This window comes from Phragmites australis, chromosome 12 (assembly GCF_958298935.1).
Source record: "Phragmites australis chromosome 12, lpPhrAust1.1, whole genome shotgun sequence".
In the NCBI taxonomy this organism is placed as follows: Eukaryota; Viridiplantae; Streptophyta; class Magnoliopsida; order Poales; family Poaceae; genus Phragmites; species Phragmites australis.
The window spans coordinates 20,053,805-20,070,495 of NC_084932.1; the positions used below are offsets into that span (position 1 = coordinate 20,053,805).

The 16,691-nt window shown below is 44.7% G+C and overlaps 1 protein-coding gene across 3 annotated transcripts in view; it reads left to right on the forward strand.

The window, feature by feature from the left end:
* The window catches only part of LOC133887398 (putative disease resistance protein RGA1), a 43,618-nt gene that overhangs the window by 18,087 nt on the left and 8,840 nt on the right, over positions 1-16,691 (forward strand). The window contains exons 6-13 of one of the 3 annotated variants that reach the window (XR_009903548.1): positions 1,394-1,547; positions 1,625-2,488; positions 2,564-2,862; positions 2,936-3,194; positions 3,279-3,573; positions 3,641-3,700; positions 3,767-3,880; positions 3,953-4,399. The exons of the other annotated variants lie outside the window; for them this stretch is intronic. The gene's annotated coding sequence lies outside the window, so the exon portion shown is untranslated. Of the gene's footprint in view, positions 1-1,393; positions 1,548-1,624; positions 2,489-2,563; positions 2,863-2,935; positions 3,195-3,278; positions 3,574-3,640; positions 3,701-3,766; positions 3,881-3,952; positions 4,400-16,691 lie in introns of those variants that run through there. 3 annotated transcript variants of the gene reach the window in all.

Here is a 16,691-nt window from a genome sequence, read left to right on the forward strand (position 1 = left end):
TGCCACTAGGGTTTGCGTTCGTGGAGAGTGAGAACGGGGACAGCTGGTATTGGTTCCTAGAGCGGGTTAAGCATGCAATTGTTCTTGACCGACCAGATGTGTGTTTCATTCATGATAGACATGCAGGATTGTTGCAGACTTTGCTGGATATGCAACATGGTAGCGTGCGACGGGGTGTACCAGTACAGTGGCCCGATCTCAAAAGCAGGTGGTGCATGCGCCATATGGGTGCGAACTTCTACAGATAGTTTAAAAACAAAGAGTTAATGAAGCTCTTCAAGAAGTTGTGCAGTCAGAACCAGCAACGTAAGTTCAATGCATTATGGGCAAGACTTGATGAACTGACTCTAAAATAAACTGCGGAGGCTGCACCTAATGACGATGCACCAATAGCTCTCGGTTCTCTCCCAACCGATACTCCGCAGATTGTAAGGAGATCGGGCTCATCTATTAGGAGCTTCTCACAGTGGATACGCAATGAGCCGAATAAAAAATGGGCTCTTCTGTACGACAGTGGTGGTGCAAGGTATGGAGTAATGACTACAAACCTTGTAGAGGTTTATAACTGGGTCATGCGAGAAATGAGGTCCCTACCACTAGTTGGAATTGTAGAAGGCATTTTGCATGGAACCTGCAAGTACTTTATTGATCGGTATGCAGCTGCTAAGGTTGTAATGGAGGACAATCGTATGATTTACGGGTGGATGCTATGTGAGTATATGGAGAAGGCAAATAAGAAGGCCCACATGCATCGCGCAAATCAAGAGGGCACTGCAGAGCACAGGTTCAGTGTTCTGTGTCGGGATAAGGGTCGGAGGGGGGTAGACGTGAGTGGCATGTTCAAGAGTGTGTGCTAAGGAGTGGGACATGCATATGTAGTTGTCAGAAAGCCACAATTACTCCACAAACCTTGTACACATGTCATAGCTGCGTGCGCGGAGCACCATATGCTTCCCAGGCAATATGTGTCACAGTATTTTATGAAAGATCAAATACTCAACACCTGGAACCAGGAGCTGTATGGTTACGGCATTGTTGACACTTTTACAAGTAACCCAGGGCTTGCAAGAATATATGTGCCTGATTTGGGAAAGATGAAGAATGCACCGGGCCGAAGACAAACTCGTCAGATTCGCAACGATATGGATGAATCCGAGGCTGGCCCTAGGATTAAGCGATGCAGTCAGTGCAATGAAGTAGGTCACACTTATAAATATTGTCCCAAAAATGCAGGCGGTGATGCACCTGTTGTCTAGGTGAGCTTTATGTGTGTTGTGCTAGTTTTGTACCATTTTAATATTCATTAATTTTGCATATAGTTAATTTGCATTCAAAGTATATTGTTGTTGTATTTATTTATCAATGTATTAATGTACATGTCTTTCAAATGCAGAGATGGCTCACCCTCCGACCCCCGAGCTTTTGGACCCTGCCGTGGACAAGAAGCATCGCAGCTTCTTATCCGCCGAGCACCAGACGGAGCTAGGAGTGTTTCGCCCACGAGGCCCTGGAGAGTTGCTGACGATAGACGAGCGATGGAATCACAGGTACTTAGAAAATTTGATACGAAATTGTCATATCACTGCTGTTGTTCCATATTATTGATATACTGCAACACTTATAGGTTGGCAGCGGCTGGACTCCTACCGCTTTGCCGGTTGGTCGAGGCCCGATCGACGGAGAACCCCGAGGTTGCGGCCCGTCGTTTCTACTTCGATTGGTCGCTGATAGCAGCACTGGTCGACTGTTGGAGGCTGGAGACACATACGTTCCACCTCCCGTGCGGAGAGATGACCCCGATCCTGCAGGACGTCTCCTACCTCTTAGGCCTTCCTTGCTCGGGAGCTGCGGTTGGGGTCATCGATATGCAGGCTGACTGGATGAAGGACATGCATTAGCGATTTGGCCCGGTGGAGCAAAAGGCGGACACACCCCCCTACGTGCCTGAGTTCTTATCCGATGCATGAGGGCCAACGAAGAAGTGGATCCTACAGTTCCAGGTACTGTAACATACAACCTATGGAATACTAACAAAGTATGTCGTAATGATCCTTTCTGACACCAGTCATATGTGCAACCGGCGTACATACACCGACACGCCAACACATACGCGGTCTCGAGACATTTGGAGGCCTTCCTGCTTTGGTTGTTTGGGTGGGTGATGTTCACTAGTGGCCAAGGCCACCTGGTTACCAGGACACTTGTGCCGTACGCCCGGTCGATAGTGGACGCTGATGCGGAGGACGTACCACAATTCAACTGGGCATCCGCTATTCTTGCTGCGATGTATTGGGTGCTCTGCGACGCATGCACGAAGAAGGAGGCACTAGCCACTTTCGCCGGGTGTCCACTTCTTCTTCAGCTATGGTCGTACGAGCATTTTGCCATAGGCAGGCCAGTGATGGACCGCTCCCCGTACCCAGAGGAATGGTACGGCGAGACGGACGAGGACGCGCCTACAATGGCCTCGATGTGGTGTCGTCATTGGGTACGTATTGTACATTAACAGTTTCCTTCGTATTGTGTTTCTCTCTAAATATTTGTATTGATGTTTGTCACTCAGCCACACTGGGCGCACGAGCAGCCTCGCAGCGCGTACGAGCATTTTCGTACCCAGTTTGACAGGCTATGTCCTGACGATGTGGTATGGGAGCCATACAGCATTCCGTCCGTGCAGGCGCGTGCAGGGTTGGGTTTGTCACCCTTGTGCACCCGTGACGAGGAGTACTGGCTCACGAAGGTGCCCCTTGTCTTTGACATCTACGTCGAAGAGTACTCACCGCACCATGTCATACGGCAGTTTGGCTGTCACCAGGCATTCCCGCTCGTCCACATCCGTAGCGTCCCCGTGCAAGTCCACAAGTACATTTGCAAAATTATAGTTTTAGCAACCTTCGTTTCACTGTGACTTACATTTACCGTGGTTTCAATGCAGGTACACACGGAAATGCCAGCCAGCTGGCAACCTCTTGGCGGAGCGCTTGGCCCCTTACGTGGCAACATGGGCCCAAGCGCTACAAGACGTCGTGGAGGAGGCTCGTCCACACAGCGAGCGGAACTTCAGGGAGTACCTACGGTGGTATGTACCACGTATGCGGACCCGTGTCACCTACACCCCTGAGGATGTCCAGCGCCACATCGCATCGACAACGGAGACATACCCGGTGCATTGGGACGAGGACACCGCTTTAGCAGTAAGTAACTTTTTGAAGTCCGTACTCCATATTGAATGAACATAAATGTATACTGTAATTGTTCACTTCTGTTCGTATCCGCAGACAGATATCCTTTATGACGTAAATAGGGATGCAGCTGCTGCCATGGAGCGCGTCCAGCAAGGGCACCACCTAAGTGCGTCGGATGTTGCGAGCTTCATTAAACGGGTTTTCGACAAGACGATACGCGCCTTGAAGCTCACCTCCTGCCGATCTACCACAGATGTAGCAGGGCCGCCTCCCAGATCGAGTAGTGTACACGCCGAGTCATCTTGACCGTCAGACGTGCACCGACGTTCTTCAGTGTCGGCACCCACACGACCCCTTCTACCACGTCATGGAGGGTCGGAGCAACATGGTACGAATTATACTTTTGAATAATGTTGAACAATATCCTTTACTTATTATTATTAAACATTCATTAGGTCCGCCTGCACAAGTCTCGATGTAGCCTCGTAGATCGAGCCCTGTGCGTCCACCCTCAGGTACTCCGGGCACCCTTCATCCTAGTTTCTAATACATTCAGCAAAATAAGTAAATATTGTGCTCAGGTTACTTCGGTGACGAGGCCGGTCCGTCTTCGACGGCCCCACGCCCTACCCCGCCCGCAACGTACTACGGCACGTCAACGTGGCCTTCTTCTGCTGCACCGTCGTACCACGCAGGTACAATTATACATTTTTTATTACTACTTTCAATACATATTGTTTGTATCTAACGTGATTATTTGTTCATAGGCCCCTCCAGCTAGTACACATGGACGCCTGCCGAGCCTTCACAGTCCTCCTACCCTAGTCAGGAGGATGAGGCTGGCCCCGACACCGCATACGACATCGTCCATGACTTCTTCGGGGGCACACCTGACTACGACGTCCTTCAGCGGTCCCAGGTTTCCAGTGCTCCCCTTCGGACACAGCCCACACAGGACGAGCCCTCGACACCGGTGGTCCCTACTAGGCCTACCAGACACGTCGGTCCACCCGACCCCCTCACCTACTCCAGGGGTCACGTGAGGGTTAACCAGCGGCATCGGGACCACGATGGGGCGCACGGTCGACGGCAACGAGGGAGGCATGAGTAGCATTTTATATTTTATGTAACTAACATATGCATATTCGCTTCGTGATGTACTCCTATGTATTAAGACACGTTTACTTTGTATGGTCGACTTAGTATTTCGTAAATGCATTTCATATTCAGACACGTTCAAAGAAGAAGTGACCACAGCACTAAACTTTAACCATGACTTGACAACACATGCCTCCTGCCGCAGGCTTTAAACAAGATGTGACAACACTACTCAGCTTTTTGCAATCAGTAAATGCCAACACGGGTACCAATAAACGTGGAATCTCTGACCATGGGCAATGACACAACTTTCCCATTCTTCAAGATGGAATCCGATGCTCATCCCACCAGCTACGCCCATGCCCTCACTCCTTTCTTCACGAGCGAATCCAATGCTCCTGCCTCCCCCAACTATAAATAGCCGAACCTCCTTACGGTGAAGCATCGCTCATTTCTCATATCTCTCAAGTGCAATGTCTTCCTCAGCTCCATCGAGCCCACTAAAGAAACATTGGGGGACTACCATACCTGAAGGTCTCGAACCACCAATGTGCTTCTGTGGTGACCTTTGTAAGCTCCGCGAGTCGCAGGACATCTCATACACCTATGGACTGCGCTTCTTCATGTGTGTCAACTACGAGTATGACAAGCCTCGTCATGCAACAACTGGTTATCGACCGGTACGGTAACAGATATCCACCTCATCTCTTTCGATTTCGCACCCTCTTTTACTAACCGCTCATCTTGTTCCATTTGTTCAGTCCCCTCCACCGCTGTGATTTTATTCAGTGGCTCGACAATGAGCAAAATGACTCACAGAAGCAGTGGGTCGACATGAACATGAGGTGGAGAAGGGAAGCGTACGCACGTTCGGAGTACGAGCAACAGCAAGAGGAACTTCGCCTCAAGCGGGAGGAAGAAGAGTGCATGAGGAAGGCGGCGCACGACCGTACCGTGGCTCAGGCTCGAGAGGCTGAGAGGGAAAGGAAGCGGGAGAGAGCCCGCCGTGCTAAGGCGGCAGGTCTCGATGCCCTCTGAAAGGGAAAGTATCCTAGATGCACGCAGTAGAGAGTACCTAATGTAACCCGACATACTTTCCCTCCCTAAGGCATATTATGATTAGGATCGACGCACTAATAAGTAGGTCTTAGTGCGAACCGTACATGCCACCTTTGTTTCCTCATCGTGTCGTCGCGGTTATAGTGTATTGTAATGTTTTCACCCTATGTTTAATACTATGTTTGTCCTCGTTCACATCCCATACCCATGTAAAATGCTGCGACTACTAATTATTGATTTTTTTTCTCCCGCTATTACATAACCTATTCCAAATTTAAATTCTTAATTTTCTTACACCCCTTCCTTTCTATTTCTTTAATAACAAAAAAAATACATTTTTAGAGGACAAAATGGGAAAAAAAATATTTTTAGAGGAAAAAATGTCCCTAACCGCCCCCTGAGAGGGCGGCTAGGGGCTAACCGCCCTCTCAGGGTTAGACCCTGAGAGGGCGGTTAGCCCCTCTTGCCGCCCTCTGAGGGGGCGGTTAGGCCTACCGCCCTCTCGGGGGGCGGTTAGGAACCGTAACCGCCCTCCCAGAGGGCTGCAGCTCCTTGAGAGGGCTGCAGGCGCCTAGTTTTGCAAATACCTTCGCCGGGAATCTATTTATTTAAATTTTAATGCAAAAAAATATAAAAAAAACTCTTAAAGTTACTGGATCGAGCACATAATGGTACGGGGTGCTGTTTATTTTTTTCTTGGGCCACGCGAGTTAGATGGGCACCAGCGCAGCCTATGCAGCTAAGCCGTGGTCATGGGCCCAAAGTTGTTTTGTTGGGCCATTCCTATTTAAGATTTTTTTTCTTCAATTGCATTTCTTGTATTTCTTTATGTATTTATTTTTTCTGTTATTTATTTTAATTCCATATTTATTTTAATGGGCTATTTACGCTTAATGAATATGTGATGAATTGTACTTTTTAATGTAATTTTAGATCTGTTTATTTAATTACTTTTCATTTAAATTAAATTTATGCATTTATGCATTTATGTACCATTGCAAATTGTGGTTATATGTTGATTCGATTTCTGAGGATTATTCTTTGCAAATTATAATTATGTGATGAATACGGTTATTTTCTGAGCATTATTTATCTCTAATTAAAATGGTACCAATGGAAAATTTTTATTAGAGATTCAAAATAATCTTAGGAACTTACGAAATTTAAATTTTAATGGCCATAGTTATATTATGACCAACATTGATTATAATTATGTGTCATTAATTAATTTCCCACCTAGTTAAATAATTTTGTTCTTTTCGTTTCTGCCCAATGGTGATGCGAATTTAAATTGTCATTAGCATGTTATTAATCTGACCAATGTTGGATTAATTACATGCCATACTTCATTTATTTTGTTGTGTGTATATGATTACTAATAATATTTTATCATTTAAATCACAGAAATGAACCATTCAACTGTTTTTGGGTATCTGAATGGCATTAAGCAGCCAACAAGGACCAACTTCCCCTCCTGGATAGAACAAATTCTGATTGTCCTTGGAGTGGTAGATCTTGATTATGCTTTACGAGAAACAGCTCATGTTGAGCCCGCTTCTGATGTCTCGGACCTCGCTGAGAAAAGAGAATCTATGAGGCAACTAAAGAAAAGTGGGAGCGATCTAACCTCATGTCCCTTATGATTATGAAGAGCACCATTATTGTTGGGATCAGGGGAGCAATACCCGGTTCAGAATGTGCTAATACATACTTGGACTCCGTAGAGGATTTGTTCAAAAGCTCCTCAAAAGTTTATGCTAGCACGCTTATTATGAAAATGCTGACAACCAAGTATGACGAAACTAACGGTGAGAGAGAGCATGTCATGATGATAAATGATATGGCCGCTAAGCTTAAGGGTATGGAGATGTAAATCTCTGAGGGCTTTCTAGTCCATTTCATAATGACTTTGTTTCCTTCTAAGTTCAAACCTTATAAATTAACTAAAAGATTCAGAAGGAGAAGTTGACTATTTATGACATTGTTTCCTTCTAAGTCCAGACCTTTTAAGATTAACTACAACACTCAGAAGGAGAAGTGGACTATGAGCAAGCTCACTGCTATGTGTGTCTAAGAGGAGGAAAGGCTGAAGGCTAAAAAGAAAGATTATGCACATCATGTTATTGAAAGCCCAGGGAAGAGAAAGTTCCAAGGGGAGTTTTAGTCAAAGAAGAAGCTTAATTTTACTTCCAAGCGAGAGTCAAGCAAGTCAGGGTCTAAAGGGCCTAAGTTGTATGCTACATCTACCGAACCTAATGACATCATATGATGCTTCTATAAGAGAAAGGGGTATGTTCAAAAGGAATGTGCAAGCTTTAAGGAGTGGCTTGCCGAGAAGGGAATTCATTTCCTTCGGGACGCTCCGAAGGGGGGGGGGTCTTAGAATGGTTAATGGGAAGGAGACTGAAGTCGAAGCAGTAGGAGATCTTTTATTAACGCTGCATAACGACTTTACGCTTCATTTGAATAATGTACTCTTATTCCCACCTTAAGTAGGAGCCTCATTTCTATTTCTATTTTAGATGATTACTGTGAGAAACCGTCCAAATTGTATTAGGATTTATCATTAGGATGATCGTTTGATAAGATGAGAGGTAGTACACGCGCGTCTTTTGACATGCCACGTACTAACCCACATCCTCACCACAACGTTCGCGACCAACAATGATTAACCAGAATCCAATTCCGGTAGTCCTGGCATGTGTTTTATGCCTAAGATCGGAATACACGCCTTTACAACAAGCTTCATCACATCGAGGCATAATAAAGAGCAAGTAATATAAATATATTACAAGTCCTTAAATTATTACAAGTTCAACAATTTATAGAACAACGAACACTAGGAGAACAAAATACTACAGTTTCATCTCCTAGCCGGTTAGAATTACTACACACTGAAAATAAAGTTTATGAATATCAAAAGATAGGTGGCGCCATTTGCCTTGAGGTACCACCCAAAACAACATGAGTAGCCCATACTACTCTTGCCCGTCACTGACATTGACGGGCATAAAGTAACTGTACACTATTTCTTTTTTACCTACAAAACTCAAAAAAAGCAAGGTGAGTACGAAGGTACTCACAATACTTATTCCATATTGGGTACATATAATAACTCAACTCCAATGACCATGCATTTGGGTATGCGTAGTAAAGAATCGGCCACAAGGTTAAATGAATTTATTCGCAAAAGCCATTTGTCGACTCAAGAGTGTGAGCATCTACACATCTTAACAACTCATACCCTCCTATAATGAGATCATAACCATAACATATCTGTCACCTAATCATACTCTTCTCAACATAACCAACAATAACCACTTTCCAACATACCACATACATCCTAATATCGGAATTCTACGATTGATGCGGATGAACATAAGCATGCCCATACGATTGATGCGGATGGACATAAGCATGCTCATAACTGAGAGCTCAGCACGTGTGAAGGTAGGCGGTTGAGTTTGGAGGAAGTCCAGAAAGTCATCATGTGTCCAACTCCATCTCTTCCTTGAGGGGACGTGTTACGCACGAGAGTTTTGAGAAGGGTGGTTTGAGCCTGGCAGCTTTGCTCGATTTGTATCAACACATCCGCCATGGTTGGCGGTAGGGGCGGTGTTGAATTGTTCCTGTTGGAGCTCTCAGGAAGGTCACTCCCAAAATTGTTGCGGGTCTTCATCCTGTTAGTGACGACAAGGATGAACGATCAATCTCCAATTTAGCAGAAACGGCATCGGTCGGACCAAGGCAAGTGATGCTCATGAAAGCATTCTATAATAGGGGGGGGGGGGAATGCATGTTCAAGGTAAGGTGCAACATGGGTATGCACGTAGCCTAGCTCACCGCTCTCAATGCGTTTTCTCAAGTGTCAGCAGTCGAACTGTAGGAATGTTAATCAGACCGCTGGCATCGGCGGTTAGACCACTGCCATGGTGGTCAAATCACTAGAAGGTCTGGTGCCAGGCAGCCTTTCCACCACATTCCACACACAACAAAATTTTCAACCATTAAAATAAACATGATCCAACAATCACGATCGTCCTCTTAATAATTTTACGAATACATAACACTTAGGGGCATAAAAAGAAGCTACGCCCTATTACATTTTTCTTAACTCCGACTAACCTAGAACCACCCGTGATAAGGAGTTCTAACAAAGTCCTCCATAAATTCATCCAAAAGATGAACTTGAGGAGAGCCCGTGTCGTCAGGAGCACTTGGATGTGTAAGACGCTACGATTCACCTAACTGCATTTCCCTCGTGGTATCCCAATTATGGAATTGGGGCACTTGTAATCCATTGGACGCTCTCGCACCTTGGTCATAGGGATGAGGTACATGTGTTCCTAGAACCATTGGAAAATAGTGAGACTGAGGTGCTCTCCCATGTGGCGTCATATGGCCCTCTCCATACAACACCTCGAGGTTCACAAATCCACGACGCACTTGCAAGTCTATCTCGTATTGCATCCTGTCGTAATGCCTTCGTGTCTCCCATAGTTCAGTCACCACGCAATGGTATGATCGATCCAAAGAGCGAACCAACTCTACCATGCAGTGCTCACTTAGTGGGGCGGCATCCGGAATATCTTCAAAGTTTTTGGCGTTGTTGCCTCCTTGAAAGGGAAAATGGATGGACGGCCACCTACTCAAAACTAATAACTCGCCACGAAGGGTAGCCACCGCCTTGTATGCCACCGCTTGAATTGCCATCTCTTCTGAAGTTCCATCTACTTCAAAGTAGTGAGAGTTGACTCCACCTTTAATGATACATGATTGAATGTCCATTATCGCTAAGTATTCCACCAAGTCGGGTCCAACTCCTTGAGCATACACCGCATACTCTGGTGCAAAGGTGAAGTTTGTGAGCCAAAGCATTTCGCGAAGGAGTGCGGGAAAACTTTCCACACCCTCGGCACGAGTAGCCATCACCAAGGCAAGAGCGGCTATCCTTAACCCATTAAGAAGGAGACAAGTTAGAGATCAAGATTAAGCATATTAACAACATGAAGAGGTAAGAATAGCTCTATGACAAGGTAAGGAATAAAATAAAGCACATATTTAGGATATTGAAATAAACTTTAGTGGATTTGCGTTAGTGAGGTTGACATATTTTATTAACCCATATCCTAAGTATTTTAGGCTACTTCATTAAATCTTGCTCTGATATCACGCTGTGAGGAAAACCATCCAAATTGTATACGGATTAATCATTAGAACAATCATTTAATAAGATGAGAGATAGCACACACCTATCTTTTGACATGCCATGTGCTAAGCCACATCTCACCACAACAATCACGACCAACAATGATTAACTAGAATCCAATTCTGGTAGTCTCGGTATGTGTTTTATGCCCAAGATCGGAACACATACTTTTACAACAAATTTCATCACATTAAGACATAATAAAGAGTGAGTAATGTAAATATATTACAAGTCCTTAAGTTATTACAAGTTCAACAATTTACAGAACAACGAACGCTAGGAGAATAAAATACAATAGTTTCATCTCCTAGCCAGTTAGAGTTACTACGCAGCAGATATAAAGTTTATGAACAGCAAAAGATAGATGGTGCTATCTGCCATGAGGCACCACCCAAAACAACACGAGTAGTCCATACTACTTTTACCCATCGCCGACATCGGCGAGCATGAAGTAACAGTACACTACTTCTTCCTCACCTGCAAAACTCAACAAGAGCAAGGTGAGTACGAAGATACTCGCAAGATTTATTCTATATTGGGTGTATATAATAACCCGACTCTAAGGATCATGCATTTGGGGATGCATAGCAAAGAATCGACCACAAAGTTAAATGAATTTATTCGCTAAATCCATTTGTTGACTCAAGAGTGTGAGCATCTACACATCTTAACAACTCGTACCTCCTATCATGAAATCATAATCATAACATATCTGTCACATGATCATACTCCTCTCAACATAACCAATAATAACCACTTCCCAACATACCACATACATCCCAACATCGAAACTCTACGATTGATGTGGATGGACATAAGCATGCTCATAAACAAGAGCACAACAATTCAAATTGATCTTACACCCTACAGTGGATACATCTTTATCCACACGACTCAGGTCCATCCTCTTGGCCCCCGAGACAACCTTTTTTATACCCGAAACTGTCCACTTGCGCATGCCCCTACGGCATCGGGGTTACCGCGAGCATGTCCCAAACACCTCCGACTCTCCACCACTTTGCTCCTCCTCATTATGTTTCCCTTACATGTCATAGGGTCGCAAGTCAAGGATTAGCATGGCGCATGATAAATCGGCTCATTCATACATTTATTGAACATGTGAAAGTACGAAAAGTGCTTAAGCCAATGGCAAACAATGCTCAGTACTTAATCGATGCAAGTAGTCTATGGCATTCGGGTTCCTCTCCCGACCTACCCTTAGCACCGCCCACATCTCGTCTCATCCTCACCAACTCTTTCATCCCAACTTTATTTCATTGTGAAACAATAATTAAGCCATATAACTCGTGAATGATGGTCGAATCACCGCTCGACTTCTACCGATGACTGTCGGAGGATGAACTCCACAAGCGGGGATCCGGAGGGACCCCCTTTGAGATTCGGCCAGGGGGATGATTCTGAATCTACCTCGTACATGAAATAAATGAGAGTAAATGAGATGCAGGTGGGTTGGATGATCAGATGCAGGAGGAAATAAATGCTCAAGGGATTTTTGACAGGTTCAGACCGCACGGAGCATAATACCCTACTCCTGTGTGTATGCTATAAATGCACTGGAAATGTCTCTTTGAGGATCTCTTGTGTTACAAGGATGTTTGTCTAAGTCTAGAGCTTTGTTAGCTTGTCTCGGTCTTGAAGAAGCCATTGTCTTCTGTGTGTCTCTACCTTTGTCGTCGGGACGCACTGCATCCTTTTATACCGTCGGGGGGCACTTGGCGTGCCCAGAAAGGATGGTGCAAGTTCCAAGGCGCCATAAATGGAAAGCAACTATCATGGGCTGCAGTTTGATGTTACGGGGGGAGGGGGGGGTTGAAAACGCGCCCCTGTCCGGTTCTGTCGTCGTCATCCCGCTTTTCAGCGGGTGCTGCGGGGAGGGCCCACCGACAGCCACCGAGCAACCCCGCGTGCCCGCCCGGTCAGAGTGAGCCTGACACAGCAGAGCGGCAGGCGATATGCCTCGAGCCCTGCGACGTTATCCCGAAACGCGTCGGATGACGCACGATGGGACCCGCCGCATTAGTGATGGTGAGTTTGCAAATTCCTGGAACTGGTGTGAGGCTCGAAGACACCATTTTATCTTGTCTGTAAGGAGAAATACACGTTGTTGTTTGCGGTGCTTGCGCTTCTGCAATTCAAGGCAACCCATCATTGGTCTGATAGGAGTTTCAAAGCATTGTTTCATATGTTAAAGGACATGCTACCAGAGGGGAGCAAGGTGTCCAAGACCATCTACAACGTGAAGAAGATAGTTTGTCCTTTGGGATTGGAGGTAGAAAAAAATACATGCATGTAAGGAGGATTGTGTCATGTTTCGTGGATGAAACCCATCTACAAGAGTAGAAATGATGGTGGCGACATGGAGGATGGCAGCAAGAGGAGTCCCAATTGTTGCGGTGGCACAAGGAGGGTCATAAGAATGACGCAATGATACGGTACCCTACAAATTCAGCTCAATGGTGAACCATTGATTCCACATTTGGGTGGTTCGCTAAAGAATTAAGAAATATTTGGTTTGCTATGAGCATAGTGGCATGAATCCGTTCGGTAACTTGAGTACCTCACATAGCACCTGGCCTATTGTATTGTCTATCTACAACCTTCCACCTTGGCTTTTTAAAAAGCGAAAATACATTATGTTGTCAACCTTAATTCCTGGTCCGAGGCAACTGGCAACAACATCGATATGTACCTCAGGCCTTTGGTGGATGATCTTAAAGCACTATGGTATAAAGGCGTGGAGGTTTGGGATCAGTACAAGCAAGAATAGTTCACCCTGCCTGTCATGTTATTTGTCACTATCAATGATCTACCAGTACTTCATAACTTCTCAGGGCAGAGTATAAGAAAAGGTGAAGCTTGCCCCTAATGCTTAGATGACACTGAGAGTATGTGGTTGAACGAGTCAAAGAAAATAGTGTACATGCGGCATCGACGTTTCCTTCCAAGGAACCACCGGTACTGGAAAATGAAGTCTCAATTTGACAACACAAGAGAGAAAGCGTCACCTCCAAGGCATTTCAGCAGGCAAGATATCTATGATAAGGTTAAGGATATCAATGTTGTCCTTGGCAACCAAAAATGATCCTCCACGAGTGATGAAAATGGAATGTGGAACAAGAAATCAATTCTCTAGGAGCTTGATTATTGGAAATACTTAGACATTCATCACTATATTGACCTCATGCACGTAGAGAAGAATATCTGCGATAGTCTCCTCGGTATATTGCTCAACATGAAGCGGAAAACAAAAGATCATGAAAACGCACGAGCTGACCTTGAAGAAATGGGGTTAAGGCCAGCGCTTCATGTTAAGGATATAGATAAAGGGAAATTCCTACGCCCATCTTGCATCACTCTATCCAAGAAGGAGACAAAGAATATTGTGAGTTCTTGCACGGTGTGAAAGTTCGATAAAGGGAAATTCCTACGCCCATCTTGCATCACTCTATCCAAGAAGGAGACAAACAATATTGTGAGTTCTTGCACGGTGTGAAAGTTCCGTCCAGTTATCGTCCAACATTAGAAGACTTGTTTTGGTGAAAGAGCTAAAAATGGTTGCCGACAAGAAAACTCATGATTGCCATGTGATGTTGATGTAGATGATTGCGGTTGAAATTAGAAACATGTTGCCAATTGGTGTTTGAGAGGTTATCATGAGCCAGTGCTTTTTGTTAATGCATTTGGTTAGAAGGTACTTGATCCGGAAGCGCTAGGAAAGCTAGAAAAAGATACTTCGAGACTCTATGTCTTCTTGAGATGCATTTTGTACCATCCTTTTTCGATGTCATGGTTCATCTCACAGCTCACCTTGTGAACGAGATTTATTTTCTTGGCCCTATGTTCCTGCATCAGATGTATCCATATGAGCGATTCATGGGTATTCTCAAGTCGTACATAAGGAATCGAGCTTTTCCTGATGGGTGCATCGCACAGGGTTACTCTACAAAGGTTGTAGAAGAGTTGTGCATTAATTACACGAACCCAAATATCCCAATTGGTGTGCCTCATTCTCGTCATAAGGGTAGGCTCACAGGGCAAGGAATTATGGGGAAACATGAAATTACTCCTGAGCCGAAGGCATAGAACAAGCTCATTTTGTTGTGTTTCTACAAATGAGCGAAGTGTCCCCATATATCGACGAGCACAAGCAGTTGCTTCTTCAGGACAATCCAGGGCGGACCGAAGCTTGTCTTGCGAAGCAACATATGCTAAGGTTCAACACTTGGTTTCAAGATGAAATCAATCAATCGAGTACTCCTACAAGTGATTTAATCAGGAAAGTAGCAGCAGGCCCTATATACACAATTACACCATATGAAGGGTATGATATAAATGGTTACACATTTTACATGGTTGCCCAAGATCAGAAAACCACATACCAGAACAACAGTGTCAGTATAGATGCTTGTGATAACAACATGCACAGGAGCACATACTACGGTCAGATAGAGGACATATGGGAACTAGATTACTTGGGATTCAAGGTACCCCTGCTTCGGTGCCATTGGGTATATAGGACAAAGGGCATTATGAAAGACAAGTATGAATTCAATAGCATTAATCTCAAACTTGTCAGATATAAGGATGAACCTTTCATACTCGCTAAACAAGTTGCCTAGGTGTTTTATGTGACTGACATGGCAAATAAGAAACTTCATGTGGTTCTTGCCGGGATTGTCAGAGTTAAAAACGTGGTTGATGAGGATGAGTACAATCAATTTGATGAAATCCCCCCTTTTGCTACTGCAATCATGCCATAGGTTGCACAGAATGAGAAGACTCCATACCTACGTTACGACCATAATGAAGGGATCCATGTAAAGGAAGCATGAAAACGGCTGCCACATGCCAAATGAATTTCACTGTAACCTCAAATTTGTAATATTCAGTTAAGTCTAAATTTCAATGTAACTCAAATTTGTAATATTTGTAATATTCAATCAAGTCTGAATTTCAATGTAACCTCAAATTTGTGATATGTTTGCATGAGAAGATGGATGGCAAATCCTGACTTTACTTCAGGATGCAGCCAATATACATGTAAATCTCTTAGAGGGATGAGCACATTAGTGAAGAGTGATAACTTCACGCATTAGTAAAGATATAGATAGTGATGGGTTAACTTACCACCCATCACTAATGATCGAATCCCAGGACGGAGAGACCAGATCATTAGTGACATGTTATATCTATAACCCGTCACTAATTATATGTTTATAAATAATAGGCCCGAGATCCTTAGCCTCCATTTACACATCCTAAGCTTCCTCCTCACCGCTGCACCATCCGCCCTGCTCCTCTAATCCAGCGCCTTATATGGCCGCCAACGATAAGGACCTAGCATCGTCATCCTCATGCCAGCCCCCGACGACGACTACATCGATTGGGACCTCTTGATGGTGGAGGCAGAGGAGGAGGATGAGAAGGAGAAAGCAATTGCCAATGATGAGGTGATTGCTTGCGCTGTCCATGAGGCGAAAACATTAGTGAAGCTGAGGGAACGACGGAGGACATCGTCAGTGATGTGGCCATCGCACACCTCTTGGCGGAGGAGGTGGAGATGGGCGGTGACTTTGACACCGACAACAACAAGGAGGAGGAAGAGGATGAGGATATGGGCGGTGACTCTGACACCGACGACGATGAGGAGGAGGAGGAGGATGATGGTGACTTTGATATGACCACGGACGACAGGAGGAGGAGGAGGAGGAGGAGGAAATGGCCAGTGCCAATGGGGTCTCCGACGATGACACTAATGAATCGTAGTCCATTACGTACCTAGGTTTATGGTGGTAATCCGAATTTAGCAATTTGGATTTAGCACCCTTCTTTTATAGTCCAGATGGGTATTTTTTGTGTAATCTGGACCTTCTTTTGTAGTGATGAACTTACTTACCCTAAATTAATGAAAATGTCAGTTAATTGGAAAAGTGTGTTAAATTGAGAATGCAAGTTAGACAGCTAATTGAGTATATTTTTCTCATCATAAGAGTATCCTGCTGCCAAATCCTGACTTTACTTCAGGATGCAGCCAGTATACATGTAAATAGATGGATGATCACATTAGTGGTGGGTGATAAGTAAGTCCAGCCTCGCCCACCGCCAGGAACCCTAGCCTT